Here is an 18,011-nt window from a genome sequence, read left to right as displayed (position 1 = left end):
TCAAAGATGACTACGGATGTCCTATTTTCATCGATTGTGACATTATCGAATGCGACATTTCTCCGAAATTTTTAAAAGAGGGACGAAAGATACCAGGGGGACAGTCAAACTCATAGATCGAAAACAAACTGACAACGCAATGGCCAAAAATAAAAAGACAAACAGACAAATAATAGTACAGATGACACAACATAGAAAACTAAAGACTAAGCAACACGAACCCCACCAAAAACTGGGGTGATCTCAGATGCTCCGGAAGGGTAAGCATATCCTGCTCCACATGTGGCATCCGTCGTGTTGCTTATGTTATTACAAATCCGGTAAATAGTCTAATTCGGTAAGTCACATTCGTGAAAAGGGAATGGTATTGTAGTTACGACATAAGGAACATATCCGATATCATCTGTGAAACGGTTATTCCATAACGGTCAACCAACTCGTGATGGCGTCCGTAAAATTTACGAAGGGATGATTTCAACTTCACCATTTGGAACTTTTGGTTTTATAGCTTCCGTGTGAGCAGCAATCCTCTATCAAGGAAATCATGAAAGGAAACACAAGCCCGGGAATATCGTATCAATTGGGAGATATATACTCCGTATTCATGCGCTGCTCGAATGTTGCTACATAGAAATGGAAAGTTCACAATTGGGAAGCTGAAATCATCTCTTTTGTCGTAAAGTTTTGTTTTCAACCGACCCTCATTGTCAATTTCTAGATGTAAGTCAAGATATGAGGCAGACTCAACTGTATCTGTAGTATCCTTTATCTCTAGTTCGATGGGATAGGTTCGTTCAACATAGTCACCAAAGTTTGTATTATTTAGTGAGAGAACATCATCTATATAACGGAACGTAGAGTTAAAAGATATTGCTAACTTCTTATCTTTCTTCCTAAGAAGTTCCTATATGAAGTCAGCCTCGTAATAATAAAGAAACAAGTCGTCAAGAAGAGGGGCACAATTGGTTCCCATTGGAATTCCGACAGTCTGTTGAAAAACACGTCCTCCAAACGTACAAATATGTTGTCAATCAAGAAATCAAGCATCTTGATAATGTCAGTTTCAGAATATTTTTTGTTTGAATCAGAGTGATTCTTTACAAAGTAGGATTTATTCCTCCCAAGACAAGATACTTGTATGACGGGTGCTGCTAATGAAGCAGGATTCGCCTTTTTAACATTTCTTCAAATTTCTAGGATCATCCTGATGTTTCGTCTTTTATTTCCATTTCAAATCAAAGTAATAGTCATCTTATTGGCAGCTGGTCTATTTTTTATTGTGCGTTTTAATTTTGGAAATATGGTCTGGATTGGCATAAGGGGAGGGGGTTTTGTTGTCCTTGTGGTCTTTTCAATGATTTGTAACTTTTAAACTAACAACATGCAATCTGAACGTCTCTGTCTATTAATATAAGTTCTATAGCTCCTTGTCAAAAGTGTTTTAAAGGGTTTATATCATGCAAAAAAGGTTTGACATATCCCGACCTGCATCTTCGCTAGCCAAGGGTTACGATCCACTTCCCTTCATTCCACCCTTGGCGGATTGAGATAGAATTTCGGAGACACAAGGTAATGATTTTCATTTGTTGAAGTCGAAACTTGCTGCATCCAATCAAAAAGCGCCTATAACAAGATCACGTGTAAATGTAGAAAGTGTATGTAAACAATTGCCACGTGCTTATTGTGCAACAAGTCTTTACATTCCTAAACATACGACTATATTTAGTGACAATTTGAATGTTTTTAATCAACTAATAGAAGTTTCTGTGTATGTTTCTCACACAAATGCATGAATGTCAACGTATATTTCCGTTTCCTGCTTTACCAAGTGTGTAGAATGTAGACTCTACCGTGTTTTTACCTCCAAATTGAAGAGTTCAAGTGCTACCATTGGTCACGAATAATGTATTCGGAATGGGCGTGACTTTAATCTACCGATAGATGGCGCAACATTGTTATCATAAATGTTGGCTTAATCTGCCAAGGGTGGAGAGAAGGGAAGTGGATTGTAACCCTTGGCTAGCGAAGATTCCTGACCTGAGCCACTGGACTATTCTCCAATACTGACCAACAAACCAAAGTTGCAAAAGAGGGACGAAAGATACCAGAGAGACTGTCAAACTCATAGATCGAAAACAAACCGACAACGCCATGGCCAAAAATAAAAAGACAAACAGACAAATAATAGTACAGATGACACAACATAGAAAACTAAAGACTAAGCAACACGAACCCCACCAAAACCTGGGGGTGATCTCAGGTGCTCCGGAAGGGTAAGCAGATCCTGCTCCACATGTGGCACCCGTCGTGTTGCTTATGTTATTACAAATCCAGTAAATAGTCTAATTCGGTAGGTCACATTCGTGAAAAGAGAAGGGTATTGTAGTTACGACATAAGGAACATATCCGATATCATCTGTGAAACGGTATAATAATGTGCAATGGGTCTTCGGTATATTTGTTGTACCAGTATCAAGATGATAAACATATTCAATAGTACGTTGTTCTTTTGATATTTATGTACCATCTAGTTCAAATCACTTCCACTAACAAAAACTCTACGATAAAGACTAATCACAAGGTACAGTTAATACATACAAAGATGAATGATATTGTCAAACGTATTTCTTATATCGATATGATAATAATGAGATTTGGGATTGGACATATGATGAGTAGCTACTGATGAGACTAACACTAAAGAGCATATTGAAATTAACTTCACGTATGAACGTCTTTTTCCACAGTTCGATCAAACTAGGTCTCTACGTCGTAAAATAAATACTGACAGGTTTTTATTTAATTTGATATACAGGTATATTGATGACGAACTTTCCATTAACAATCTAAACTTTTCTGATTGTGTCCCATTAATTATCATATATTCTCTTGAACTAGAGATTAAAGAAACCACGGATACAGCTTCCTCTGCCTCATCATGTCTAGACGTTTATCTCGAATTTGATAACAGCGGTCATCTTAGTATTACAAACGAGACGATTTGAATTTTGAAATTATAGTTGTTCCTCACCTTAACAGCAATATATCTTCATCCGCGTATGGAGTATACATTTTTCATCTCATACGATATTCAAGAGCGTGCAGCTACTACTCGATCAGACTTTGTAAAACGTTATCGGTGCTTAGGCAACAAGTTTATGATCAAGTATTTTGTCAAAGAACATCTCGTACTTTTTTTCAAAAAGTTTATCGGAAAGTACCAATTCCTAAAAGATAAATATTCAGTGTCTACTTCACAAATAAAACAAGATGGTCTTGAGTTATAAATTCTAGGTGACGAAATTATGTATCTTTTTGTTTATTTACAGTTTTCCTTTTATTTGTCTTTGTGCTATTATGTTTCTTCTGGTCGTTTGACTTTTGACCTGACTCGGTATTTATGCATCCCGCTATCAGGTTTTTTAATATGGAAGTTCCTGGTGCAGGTTTAGACGGAAGAGGTTGTTACAGTGTTGTTTCCAATTAGTTTACCCTTGTATTGATATTTTATTGAATTTGTAATTTATCGAGAAAGTGTATACTATGTACGGTATGTACTATCAATTACAAAATCTTTTTTTATCGGCTATATTGTTGATTTACCATCAACTACAAAAAACTTACTTAATGGCGTCTTTGTGAAATTTACTATCAACTACAACGAATTTTTCGTTGTCGTCTTTGTTGGATTAATTTGTATGTGTGTATGAATATTTTAGTAAGTTGTGTTGTATGTATGTCTTTGATACATGTTTACACAGTTTACCTTCTGGATCCTAGTTATTGTCACATTAACCTCTAATGTCTGTTTGGGTTGCTCACCCAATTTTGTCAATATGACGGAACTATAAACAACTGTCGTACAAGTGGGAGGTTTAGTTAGCCATAAAACCAAGTTCAACCCCTAATTAATTTTCTTCGAAAAATGCCTATACAAAGTCAGGAATATGACTGTTGTTTTTCACTCGTTCCGTTGGTTGTCAGTTTTTATTGACTTCCCTTATTTGAATTCACCATGGAGTATGATATTTTTGTTATTCTTTTTTTCAGGGATGTTGATTGAATCATTTTAGCTCCAAGTTTCATTTGTTTAATCATTTCATGTTAACAAAAGAATAACCATGTTTGATATAGGTGAATGAGACAAATAATCGGATAGAAATTTATGTCGATTTTTCTTATAGAACATGTTCACTTATATATTGGATTTTTTTTTGCTGATGTTCTTTTTCATTACTATGTTAAAAATAGTTAATCTTTAAAAATTAAAAAGATCACATGAAAAACCCTTGTTTAGATAAAATGAATTCTTTGAAAAAGTGTATGTCCCGACAAAAAAAAAACATGCTTCACAAAAGAAGAATGTTGATGCTTTACTAGAAACACGTTTGAGATCTGATTCTTTAAAAGGGTATTGTGAAAAACGGGTAATTTGTGTAACTGGGGAATACACTTAATGCATAGGTAAGGGAAAGCCAGAACAGTTACAAAATATTGCCGAAACTATGTCAATGTGAGACATGGACATTTACAATACATGAATAAGTTGGCCATCAGGTAAATCAGATATAAAGTGTCTGTGTAAGTAGTTAGCAAAACCATTGTTTAAAAGAAGTGTGAACTTACCGGAACAGGAAACTTTTTAATGAACGTTTTGCTTGTGCAATGCAATTTTAGACTCTTTTCTCATATTAACAACTAAATCATTAACTGCTTCTGAAAGTCTGAAAGGACACTGAAATCTAAATAGGAAAGCAGTCTTGTTTTTTTTTAATCAATGGATCACGGCAAGATAACTTTAAGCACAGAGTGCATAAAGTAACTCTTTGAAAATACAATGTTAACCTTGTCCAAAACTCTCCTTAATGTGTCATTGAGTAAATAGAATTTTGAGTAATATAAATCATAATTGATTTAGGTTTGGCGATTTTAGCGAGTCGAATTTAACGCAAATAACACCTTCTTTATATTTTATATTCACGATATATTAAATACGTCAAAAAAGTTTTTAAAAATCGTGTAAATGAATCAACGCGAAGTCGAGTAGAAAGTTTTAAACGCAAACAGTATATAATTCAAAAAAAGTTTGTTTACAGTATCTTAACGTCAGTAAATGAAACGAAACATGTGGCCAGGATACATCCATGAAAAGATTCTGAGTTGATTTTTTTTAAATGTAGGATAAATTTGTAACTATACCAATATTTGATGATAAGCTCTTGATATTTAGGGATAGTGATGGCCTGAATCTGCAGTCCACAGAACATAAGACCACATTATAGGCCTGGTCAGAAGCTGGTCTATCTGAAGGATTTAGGATCGGTCAAACCAAACAAAAGTATCAGTTGGAAGAATCTTGGGCAGACCTGTCTCAGGTAAAATAATAAATAAAAGATATCAATCACATTTCTCATTTCGTACAAAAACTTTTCACTGAAACATGGTAAGTGCAACAAAGTTAATCACTGTATCATTCAAATATAACAGTCATAAATCTAGTTTCGATGCCCCTTAGATAAACGTCAATTGAAATCAGAGATAAAATAAAAGATACATTACAAAATCATAATCTTAAAACTGCACTTCAAATGGACTAGTTTGGGACACATAAATCATTTCCCTTAAGCAAGTTTTTGAACAGTTTCTTTCATTATTACATTAGATCACTTTGTCATTTATTTTCATTTAATGATTATTTTATGTTTTATCAGATAATATCTGTCGGAATTAGGATAATCGACATCTCTGGTCGTTTGAAAATTTAGTAGAACAAACTAATTCTCCTTTTATATATAGCAACATGTAGAGTAAATCCAGGATCTGACACAAAAAACTATCGGATATCTGCAACATCGTTTGTCAGCATGTCTGTCTTTAATGTAAGAGGTACTATTTTTTAATAAACAGGAATATATGTTAAATATGTCATTGCTTTCTTTGATGTCCATACCCGGTTATGTAGGTGAAATTATTTTATTCGCCATTTAGTCTTTGAAGGGCGAATCGAGCAGTTTTGTCGTCTTGTTTGCTTTTGATGTTTGAAAAAACGCCCAACATATATTTTTACACAAACAAGCAAAAAAAATTACATTTACTTCTTTGTATTTTTTTTTTTTTTTCTTTTTTTTTTTGTGGCAAAATATCTCTTTGGTAAGGCCGTTGCTCTTTTTTATACTCCCGCTTTCTGTATATAAGTTTTAAAAATGATGAAGGGGTTCGTTAGTTCGTTCTTCTATCAATCTTTTGTAACCTTAATTTCTTCTGTTTTATTAGGGCCGTGCAACTACTTTAACAAAAGGTATTCTTTTTCCCTACCTCTCCTTAACCCGTTATAAGAGTTCATTGACAGAATCTTGATCATATAGAATGCCATTGTGCATCAACTACTTTGCACCATAGCAAATCATAGACGTTGGCATTCCTGTAGATGAGGGAGAGTGTATTAGTGATTGAGATTATATCACAATGTTAGCTGTATCCCTGACATTTTACCTATTATGTCTGTTTTGTTCATACATTGTTGTCAATGTAATGGAATTTTATGCGACTGTCATACAAGTGAGAGGTTTAGCTAGCTTTAAAACCAGGTTTAATCCACCATTTTCTACATCAGAAAATGAAAATGCCTGTACCAAGTCAGGAATATGACAGTTGTTTCCATTCGTTTGATGTGTTTGGTTTTTTTTATTTTGCCAATTGTTAAGGGACTTTCCGTTTTCAATTTTCCTTGGAGTTCGGTATTTTTTATGTTTTACTTTTTATAATGATGGTATTGATTCCAGTACCTCAAGAATTTTTAGGGTCCATTTTTATTAATCAAATGATGTATCTATGCATGGTGGATTTAGGCAGCCATAAATTAAATTAACGAAAATGGAAGAAATTATAACTACAGAAAGATGCATATTAAATATGTTATTAACACCCTGCTATTTGAAAGGTATATAGAGATGGTTCAATGAGACGGTTACCACGGTAACTACAAGAAAAGTACTTGATCTCTCTTTTATAACGAAATGATACATAAGTTAAACACAAGCACAAGTATAATGGAAACAATAATTAAAACATCTTTATCAAAGTATAGTGCTAGCGGTTACTGAATCAAGCTCAATATTCCATATCTTGCTATGAAATCATGTCGTCCTATACTCAAATACCGATGTCTGTATTGCACAGTAGATTTCAAGTAGCACAAAAGACACGAACTGGTTGAATGCCCGAAAAAAATCGTACAGAATATTTCAAACCGGAAAAACTAACTAAACATTTTTTGTGATTGCTTCAAACTACTAGTTTTTATTCATAACAGGCACAATAATAATGATTGAACAACAACTTGTTAGCTATATTAATAAGTTACCGTAAAAAGATTCCACTTTTATCATATATCTGATGGTGAAGTCACATTATTCCTCAATAAATTTCTTTATTTAGAATAAAATATGAATAGTTTACTGAAAATATATTATTTATGAGGAGTGTATCTATAAACCTGCTAGATACCTGTACCTAACAAGTGTCTTCATGAAGTTTACTCATAAATTGTGATTCATAAAAGTAAAGAAATAAATGTCCAGGGACAGATAGTCACTTTACGGTATAATTTATATTCAAAACGAATTAAAGGCCGTACGGTGACCTATAGTTGTTAACTTCTACGTCATTTGGTCTTTGGTGGAGAGTTGTCTCATTGGCAATTATACCACATATTCCTATTTTTATAGTTAATGTTATCAATCAATTACTTACGACTTCAAACATTTCTCTGAATATCCAAAAGTTTATGTTTGTACAGAGTTATTACTGAGATTGTAACAACTACAGCATATAAGGTTAAAAGTAAAATAACAAAAATACCGAACTCCAAGGAAAATTCAAAACGGAAAGTCCTTTACCAAATGACAAAATCAAAAGATCGATCAAACGAATAGAAAACAACTATTCCTGGCTTGTAGAAAATGGTGAATTAAACCTGGTTTTAAAGCTTTGAACGCAGATTTATTGATAGACTATTTTGTTCAGTTAGATGTAAGTTAAAACGTGTTTTCAACGTTGAAATGTTTGTCACTAACAAAAAAAAAAGCCACTTCACATATAACAGAGAAATTGGCATGTGTTGTTCTACTTCTTGAAGGTATTATAAATAAATTTCAACTTTGATATTCTGGATGTCAGCATTTACAGCTATAATTATTGTAAACATCGACCCAACGACACAAAAGAAAGACATCTATAATTATTACGGTATTCAACTATAGACAGGTGTCTAGACAAATTTATCAAGCCCCCGTTCTGAATAAATTCAGCAGACAATATATCAAACTTGTTTAAGATCTGTCAACAACACCAATTAATTTAAAGGACACAAATATGTAGACTTACCATTGATATAAGAAGATGTGGTATGATTGCAAATGAGACAATTCTCCACCGGAGACCAAATGCCGTAGAAGTTTAGCAACTATAGGTCACCATACGGCCTTCAACAATGATCAAAACACATACCGCATTGCAAGCTAGAAAAGGTCCCGAAATGACAAATGTAAAACAATTCAAAGGGATTTTCCGGTCTGATTTGTGTAAATAAAAAAACGAAAAACAAAAATAATAAATGGTTAAGCTTATTTTTGATAAGTTTGTGTTGTTAGATTGTTGAATGATTGACGTTTATTAACAAACAAAAAGAAATGTGTAGTAATAGTGCAGTAACAAAATGAAGGTCCGTTTGAAACATGATTTTATTCATTCTACTTCTTCCAAATGCAAATGCGTCGTAATTGTAAGTTTAAGGCCGATGAAGTGAATGTAATGCAATCAGATATTTCTACATGACCTAATCGAAATTAGTAAAATTATGAGGTGCTTATAATAAGTAGCAATCTCCTTTTAATAACAGAGTAAGAGACATTCAGTTCAAATTGTTGGCATTTTTCCAAGCGGCATCATGGGTTAATTTTCAAGGTAAGACGTAAAGGTCAAGCTTGTGATTGGTTTACAAAGCATATAATTAATACTCCAGTGTACATAGTAACAATATCGTGACTGTATTCGAGTTCATTGAACTGCAATTAAACAAAATACTGTATGTGTTCTTATGAAACTGCTATTAATAAATGTTATTCATATTGATTTGCTAGGGTTCTTCAAAATTTTCTGTTGTGTAAACGTCTTATCTTTCCCATAATGGATTATTATGTATAACGTATTGAAGGCCGTACATTCCACTATTAACGTTGTTTTTTTTTTTTTTTTTTTTTTTGTTTGGCAACTATTATACAACATCTACTTATTTTTATATTGAAAGTAATGATTAAACAACCCCTTTTTGATCAGGTCAATTTGTATTATTATGATCAACTTGCAATTGCATCATTTTGATATCTGATTCGCTCATTATGTCTTGTATGTATCGGTTAGTCCATAGACAATCCAATTTAGCACATATTTACAAGTCGAGTAATCTTTTAATTGGTCTATTGATAGTTCATTTTGGCTGACGTTTTGTTTCACAGGTGTTTGTAAAACGAAGTTCATTATCTAAGTTTTGTGTTTTATAAAATTTACTCACTATAGTATTATTTGTCCAATTTTTGAAGTGAATTTCCAGATCACGAGTTTATAAAAATATGTGATTTTAAAAAGGCCATTGAATCCAGAATGAAAAGATGGTAGTTGCTTTTGCAAGTATGTATATTAAGATAAAGCGATGTCTACTTTTTTACAAGGTAAAATAACACAATAAATGTGCGTTTGACATGATTTGCAAAATATTTTCAATTTCACAGTTAAACTAAAATATGTTAAATTGAAAAAAAATTTAGAAAAATATGACCAAAAGATAGTCTAGCCGATAATCTAAGCGAGTAGATCAGTTATAAGATTGCAGGCTTGGTTTTTTACATTTCAAAGTAAAAAGCTTTATCAGAATAAAAGGTACCAGTCTTGTATACAACTCCAGTTCCCGGCGCATGTCAAAACATGGAGTGAAATAAAATAGTCCATTTTTTCTGAATTTTTTTCTGGACTCAATTTTTACTGTTTGATTAAAAGTTTATGCTGAATTGAAACATATATTTAGATTTAAAAACATATTGCATCTTTTTGGGGATATCCAACCCGAAAAGTGGAAGGGTATCATGTTTACTGGAAGTGGCGCGGCCTAGTAAAAAGATCAAACAGAAAGTAGAAAAAAGTAGTTTTGACTTCAGGGTTTCAATACTTTTTATTCTTCGTGGCAAGAGGCACTTTTTTCGATTAAATCACAATTTCACATTACTACATACATGATATGTGTATGAAAAAATGTGGCATCTTATTTCAAAAAATTTCAAAGATCAGCTGTTTTAGCATGTAAGCCTATTAAGCCGTCAATTGCAAGACTGCAACTTAAGATATTGGTGGCACATTCTCTTCAGGCATCACGGTTTTTCAATTCATGATGAACCCTGTCTCTTTGATACATTCCCCATTTTCATCCTCAATGTTATTAGTAGTATTACTTTTTGTATGTGCTTAATGGTCATCCAAGTTATTCGACAGACAAATGCGTGCAAGATGATACTATATCTTCGTCATTTAGAAACTGTGAACACGTGTTTTGTATACAGCGAGAAACTGTGAACAAGTGTTATGTATACAGCGAGAAACTGCAAAAATGTGTTTTGTATACAGCGAGAAACGCTGCCTACATTTACCAATGATTTCTTTCTTATGAAATGTGTTTATAATTCAATAGATAACTTTTAATTTTAGGCCAATAACCTTTCCGCACAACCTTTCCTTAGTAAATAAAAAAGTGTGCACTTCAAAAACTGAAAGCTCATTCTTCTCGAATTTTTAAAGGATTGTTTTTCCTTTTTAACGATTGATAAGTGCATAAAAACAATAATCATTATCATCATGCAGGTTTTGTCACAAGATTATACTTCAGATCATAGAAATGCCGTAAAGGAATTTGTATCATATACAAGGTTTCTTCCAGCTGTTATTTAATTATCTAAAGTACGTTGTTTACTTTTTTTTTTTTTTTTTTTTGTTGTTGTTGTTGTTGATTCTTTTGTACTTAAACATGTTAAACATCGACAGAAAGAATTGAGGCAATATATTTATCTATATAACTTGCAATATTTACTCAATGAAATATTTTACCAATCATCAACATCAGCCTTGCAATAAAACTTGTACTTTTACATGTATATCGCTTTATGTTACAGATCATTATTGATAAGTTCAACCCCTTTTAATGTCAATTTAGAAAGTATTTTGGTATGGACTATTGTTATACATTATTGATACCATAAAATTATCTGCAATAAAAGGAGAAGTGCGGCACACTAAGAGCCAATATTAGGTCCATCATGAATCACGTGATACCGTCTTGACACTTTAGCACTGGTATTAAACTGATCGTGGTAACTGCAGTTACCATGATCCCAACATGGCGGAGATAGAAATAGGCAAAATCGTGTTCTGCTAATTTCTCCGTGTAAACGTGTTGCTTTCAAGAATTACTCAGCCGCCAGATAGATCTGTACGGTCTTGTTGTATGTGTATGTTCTTAATATCATATATGGCCTCCTTACCGAAATAATAGACATCGGAAATTTGAGGAAATAATGGTAACTCCAAAAGAAGATAATCGTAACTTGTGGACAAATAACTGGAAAGATAATCGTAACTGTAGAATATTTCAATGATATAGTAACTGATTTTTATTAATAGCCTCTGCTAACGGAATATTTGATAAAAAGATTGTGTTATACGTGTAATAACAACGAACCCGATAGTTCTATATCATTTTTTATTCGCCGCTTAATTACGTCTCCTGACTTAGGACAGGCGTGTACAGAATGTAATAGGGTTAAACATGCTTGTGAGCGCTCTCCTCCCCTAACCTTGGACAGTGGTGTTACAGCACAACATAAGAATGATGGATTCAGTGTAAAGACGTCATTGACAGTCAGAGAAAAACATGACCTTGTGCAATGTCAAATTACAGGCATCAAAATATTTAGTTTGGTTTCAATTTACTGATAACAAAATCAATATTTATACCAATAAAAACAATATTCAAATATCTAATCACAGTGTTAAATTTCGATTTTTTTTTTATCCGAAGGTTGCTATTTAAACCGTGCATTTATGATATAAGCTTTGTCCGGTCAATTGTTGTGCAGTATAATCCTGCTAATTTTATAATTGTAGTATATTAATACTATCTATCTGATCGTTAATATGCTTTATATAGGTCCAAACCGTTGCATGCAGTCAGCAATGCTGTCATCTTCACTGTTACTATGTCTTCTATGTATTTCCAAAACGCCTTTCTTATTTCTCTCTGGGTTTTGCTCTTCATTTCTTATTATGAAGTAGCATCTCTTTTATCTCCAGATTTCTTATTCTTTTTGTATGCTCTATTCTATCTTTTGATTAGCCTTCTTATATCTGCTGTCATCAATGGCGTCCATTTTTTTTAACGAGAAGCATTAATAAGCGAAAGCGCATCTGGTGCAGAGAAGTTAGTACCGTCAATGTTATTATACTACCACTGGGTCGATATCTATGTTAGTGGACTATCAGTCCCCACGGGTATATCATCTGCCCAGTAGCCACTGCTTAGGTACTGGCATTAAAATAACTAAGGGATATTTTTTTTCATTACTGATATAAAATTTGAGAAATTCTTTAAAACAAAGGTAGTATATATCTCCTACATGTAAAGCTCCGATTCCTTGTTCGGATTTGAGTATATTTTAGGTCCTATGGTTTTATCTGCTCTACAACGTTTGTATTAGGTTTTGGATTTTCAAGGTTTTTGACCTCAAGCATCATTGAAGGGACATCAGTTGCTGAAATACACATCTTGTGCAATGACATGTGTACGGTTATTGCTATTTGTACCAACTGCAGTACTGGCATCCGAATACGGATATTGTTTGAATGAAATATGCTGTTATGAAATTATGATAGTTATTTTGAATTAAGGAATATATCCCCATCATGCAAGGCTACGATACCCTGTCCAAAATTTGACATTCCCTGAAACGTTTCTATTAAATGTTGGTGGACTGTAAGACGCCGAGGGTATCACAGTCACGTATAGCTGTTACGTCGTTACTGGAATGCTAATACGGAAACTGTTTGATTCAAATTTGATGTTTTAAAATTTTAAAAATCGTTAAAATTAAGGAATATATCTTCTTCTACTTCTTTTAGTATACAACATACAATCAACATTTACTGTAAATTTTAACTTATAAAATATATAGACTATATCTATAAAGCAAAAAAACTAAATTAGTTTAAAATAATCAATAATTCACACTTAATTCTGGTCACCCTATTAAACTTAATTCAAATATTATTCACCGTCCCCATGAACATATAGAATGGCGATTATAACTGATAAGTTAATATTGTCATGACCAAATTACGACTATCTGATTGTCCAGTTACGATTATCATTTAGCACATACTTACAACTTCTCGTTCAATCAAATTGCTTATATTTGCCTTCTAATTTTCATAGTACATACTTTTCCCGTGTACTAAGTAACTACGCATGAATGACCGCAAGGGTAAGATTTTTCATTGTATCGTAATCAAGTCTTAGATATTTAAAACAAAAATTGCCACTGGCTATTTTGAAATAAAATGCTGTGTTCCAAATCAAATTAAATAGTTTGTAATTAGTTTTCACGTTGATTTTTAAATATCCTGCTATTAAAATCTTTGGATCTAAAAAAATGTTTTTGACAATTGCAAATTTCTTTCATTTAAATAAAGGGTAATACATATGGTTCTTTATACCTTTATATCATTCTGGAGTCAAGGGCCTTTTGAAATAACATATTTTACAATGATACTAGTGAGTAGATTTACAAAACTTCGTTAATGAGCTCCGTTTTACAAACACCTGTGATACAAGTAGTCAGCCAAAATAAACTATCAATAGACCAATTAAAAGATTACTCGAGTTGTAAATATGTGCTGAATTGGATAGTCTATGAAAAGGTATATACTATGAAATTAAGAGCTCGGGGCAAGCCACTCGCTCTAAATTTCATAGTATATACCTTTCCATAGACTAACCTAGACATCAAACAAAGAGGTAGGGCCGTTTTCCCGTGAGCTTTTTTTATTGGATTAGCTAGGTAAATCATGTTTTTAAATAGCCGGATAGATACTAATTATAGTATATGAAAACACGTCACATCATCTATTTTCATACCTTGAACAGGTATTCCTACAATAATCAAGGCCAATACTATTGACTTTTTTGGTTTATCAAAACCAATATTGATTTTGTTTGTAAATGCCCCTGAGGAGCATTAAAATATGAATTATCAACTAATAGATATTCAAAATTAGTTTTGTATTAAAGAAACATGGTGCTTCAGTTAGCGTGTTAATGTTGGTAGGTGATTTGTAGCGTACATGTATTTCACAGCTTTGTTTAACTTAGAACTAACAAAATATTAAACAAGAATGTGTCCATAGTACACGGATGCCCCACTCGTACTATCATTTTCTATGTTCATTGAACCACGAAATTGGGATAAAAACTGTAATTTAGCATTAAAATGAGAAAGAGCATATCATAGGGATCATGTGTACTAAGTTTCAAGTTGGTTGGACTTCCACTTCATCAAAAACTACCTTGACCAAAAACTTTAACCTGAAACGGGACAGACGGACGAACGAACAGACGGACGGACGGACGAACGAACGGACGGACGAACGGACGGACAAACGAACGAACGAACGGACGCACAGACCGAAAAACTGAATGCCCCTAAGTGGCGCCTAAAATAGGGGGTTAAATATAAATACAAGAAATATTTAATAATCTAATTATCTGATATAAATCAGCTAATCTGAATCAAGATTGGTCTCTGTTTTAATGCCAAGAAGCCAAAAAATATCGGACGCATTTAACTGGGATGTTGTTTTCCTCAATCTGGATGTATCTATATCTATACACTGTTCCAGCATTTAAGGTTTACCGCCTATATGAACCGGACAACAGCTTACACCAGTTGGTACTAGAACGGCTTGCGTAACAAACACATGTAATCTGCTCTTTTCTGCATGGCATTGTACCAAATGGGTCGACCCTATGTTGTGATACAGATTCAACACTTTCTTGATGTTTTACCTACAGTCACGATTGGTAGTGTAATTGATTTTTGCTGTGTTGTTTCATTTTCTGATGACTTAGGTTCCGGTGTAGGGAGGTGGTACAATGTAACAATGCCAGTACTAGTATCTACACAGTTGGTGGATTGGCGAAAAAAATACTGTCTGCATTTGTTACATATCATACCATTTTCTAAAACGTTCTTGTTCAAGATTTAGAAAAAATATTTTTGTTGTTTTGAAATTTTTCTGCTATGGCCTTTTTTCGTTATGTGTATAACACACACAACATTTGGGCTTCATTGCTATACAATCAATTTTCGTGTTATTGGTTATGTACAAGCACCTACTTCAGGGTGACTCTTTGAATTAAACAAACATCCGAACAAATGTGATAGAGACATAACATTTTAATATTTCAACATAAAAAATGAGAAAAATTAGCGTGAGATTTGAACCCCATCTTAAAAACAATCCATTATTTACAGTTTTAAGCGCTACCAAAGAGCCACGGCGACTCTTGAAAACATAGTCGATACTAAGCAGCTATATAGGTAAAATTTAGTGATGTTCCACTTTTTATTAAAAAGGTTGTTTTTTAGGTATTAAGGACACACTAAACCAATTTCATTTTTGAGGGGGAAAGTTGTATAAATTACAACAACAGCAAAAGACACAACTTTGTTTTGGTGTGAAGTGTCCTTCTAGGGGGATTCCCTGTTTTTCCAACCTAAAACACGGTAAATTCCGCATATTTGACTTTCATCCTTTTTTGGAGGTTAAATTAACTATTTTCCAGACATAACATAATACATAAAAATCAAGATATTGACCAAAAAACATTTTTATTTCATGTTTTTATCGTAAATTTTATTCAGTCAGCACTTTTTGAAATTAACCCTTCTGTGAAAAAATTTCAGGGGAAATTGGCCCTACCTCTTTCAAGAAGTTACGATTATCTTCCTTAAATTTTCGATGGCTATTATTTCGGTAACGAGGCCAAATATGATACCAAAAACACACACACACAACAAAACCGTACAGATCAACCTGGCGGCTGAGTAATTCTTGAAAACAACACGTTTACATGGAGAAAGTAGCAGAAAACGATTTTGCCTATTTCTACCTCCGCGATGTTGGGATCGTGGTAACTGCAGTGGTGACCGAGGCGGTGTCACTTCAGATATATATAATGTTATTGGGCGTCCACTAGCAAATTAAATGCATATTCAGAACGAGAACATGCTAATGTGATATGCATATAAATCCTGCTTTTTACTAGACCGAACACATTGAGACGGCTATTTTAAGTACAAGTTCACAAGGTAAAAGTTTTCAGAAAGACAGGTCACTCTACCCGGACAAATAATTCCAAAACCGAGATGACTCAGCTTTTGCTCTTACTCTTTAATGCCACATTCTTAGTGGAGAAGCAGCAAATGCCAATTTTCAAGTCTTTGGTATTACCCGTCCGGGGTGCGTAACCCACGCTCTCCTGTACTAGAGGCGACCGCTCTACCAGGAGACTACCGAGGCGGTATCACTTCAGATATATATAATGTAATTTGGAATGTCACAATGACGTCATAGAATAGCAAATTTAAAACTAATTGACTTTCAGATTTTTTTTCTTTATAATTATAATTATTTTGAATATAAAAATTATTTCACTCTTATTAACATATTTCTCGAAAGCATCTGTTGGCGAAAAGAATCTCTTTTCAGTAAGGCTGTTGCTAATATATGTTTACATTCAAATATTGATATGAAATTTAGAAAACTGCATTTTTGTAAACTTTAACTCTTACTTGTAAATGATATACATGTACACTGCTTATAAATTTAACCTTACAATAAGGAATTTTTTACACAATACACATTATTCTAGTTGATCTTTTGAATAAAACACTTACAAGTCTGTTATCAATCTCCTGATAAAATTTTCATCGACATGTAGGTTTTATATTGTTTTAGCAAATACTTACAACTTGTCGTCCAATCAAATTGCTTGAATTTGCCTTCTAATTTTCATAGTACATACTTTTCCGTGTACTAAGTAACTTCGCATGAATGACCACAAAGTTAAAATTTCATTGTATCGTAATCAAGATATGAAAACAAAAATTGCTACTGGCTATTTTTAAATGAAACGCTGAGTTCCAAATCAAATGAAATAGTTTGTTATCTAAGATTTACAATTATAAATATCCTGCTATTAAAATCTTTGGATCTATCATCAATGCAATTACTTTGTAGCAAAAAAGTATTTGCTATGAAACTTTGTGAAGTTAAGTTAAGGCAACTTGGTGATGATTTTTTTTTAATTTCTGCAGGAAGTTGATCTATTTCGTCATGAATTGATTGAATGATTGATTATTGGTTGCTTAATGTCCAGTGACAAATATTTGATGCATGTTCATGACGATGTCTTGGATTGAAAAATCGTGATAATGTCTGAAGAGAATGTGCCTTCTATATATTACAATATATACATATTTTGTCTGATAAATCTTTAAGTGTTTACTTTGAAATAAAAAAAAAAAACGAAACCTCTAATCTTTGAACTAAGTTGGTAGTTGCTTTTTGATACCTATCCGCTAGACTATCTATGGGGAAAAACTATCTATATGTTTCAAATTTATTATATTAGCTTTACGTTTTACTTTAAATTAAAGAAAATGATTTCAATCATGTAAAGCTTTCACTGCAAATTAATTATTGCCTGTATTTGGTCATTTTATTTTATTATCTTACAATGTAAAGAAGTACATGTATAGTAAAACACTGCTTTATATCAATATACATACTTACACAAGCAACTAACATCTTTCATTCTGGAGAAAAGGGCCTTTTAAAATCGCATATTTAAC

General features: G+C 32.9%; 1 long non-coding RNA gene across 1 annotated transcript in view; it reads left to right on the top strand.

The window, feature by feature from the left end:
* The window catches only part of LOC127702058 (uncharacterized), a 141,581-nt gene extending 139,205 nt beyond the window's left edge, over positions 1-2,376 (top strand). Inside the window, exon 2 of the long non-coding RNA XR_007982274.1 lies at positions 2,261-2,376. This is a non-coding gene — a long non-coding RNA (uncharacterized LOC127702058). The remainder of the gene's footprint in view (positions 1-2,260) is intronic.
* Positions 2,377-18,011: the final 15,635 nt, after the last annotated feature.

This window comes from Mytilus californianus, unplaced genomic scaffold (assembly GCF_021869535.1).
Source record: "Mytilus californianus isolate M0D057914Y unplaced genomic scaffold, xbMytCali1.0.p SCAF_5, whole genome shotgun sequence".
Taxonomy (NCBI): Eukaryota; Metazoa; Mollusca; class Bivalvia; order Mytilida; family Mytilidae; genus Mytilus; species Mytilus californianus.
The sequence above is the reverse complement of the archived record's forward strand: the minus strand, read 5'-3'. Positions and strand labels throughout refer to the sequence as shown.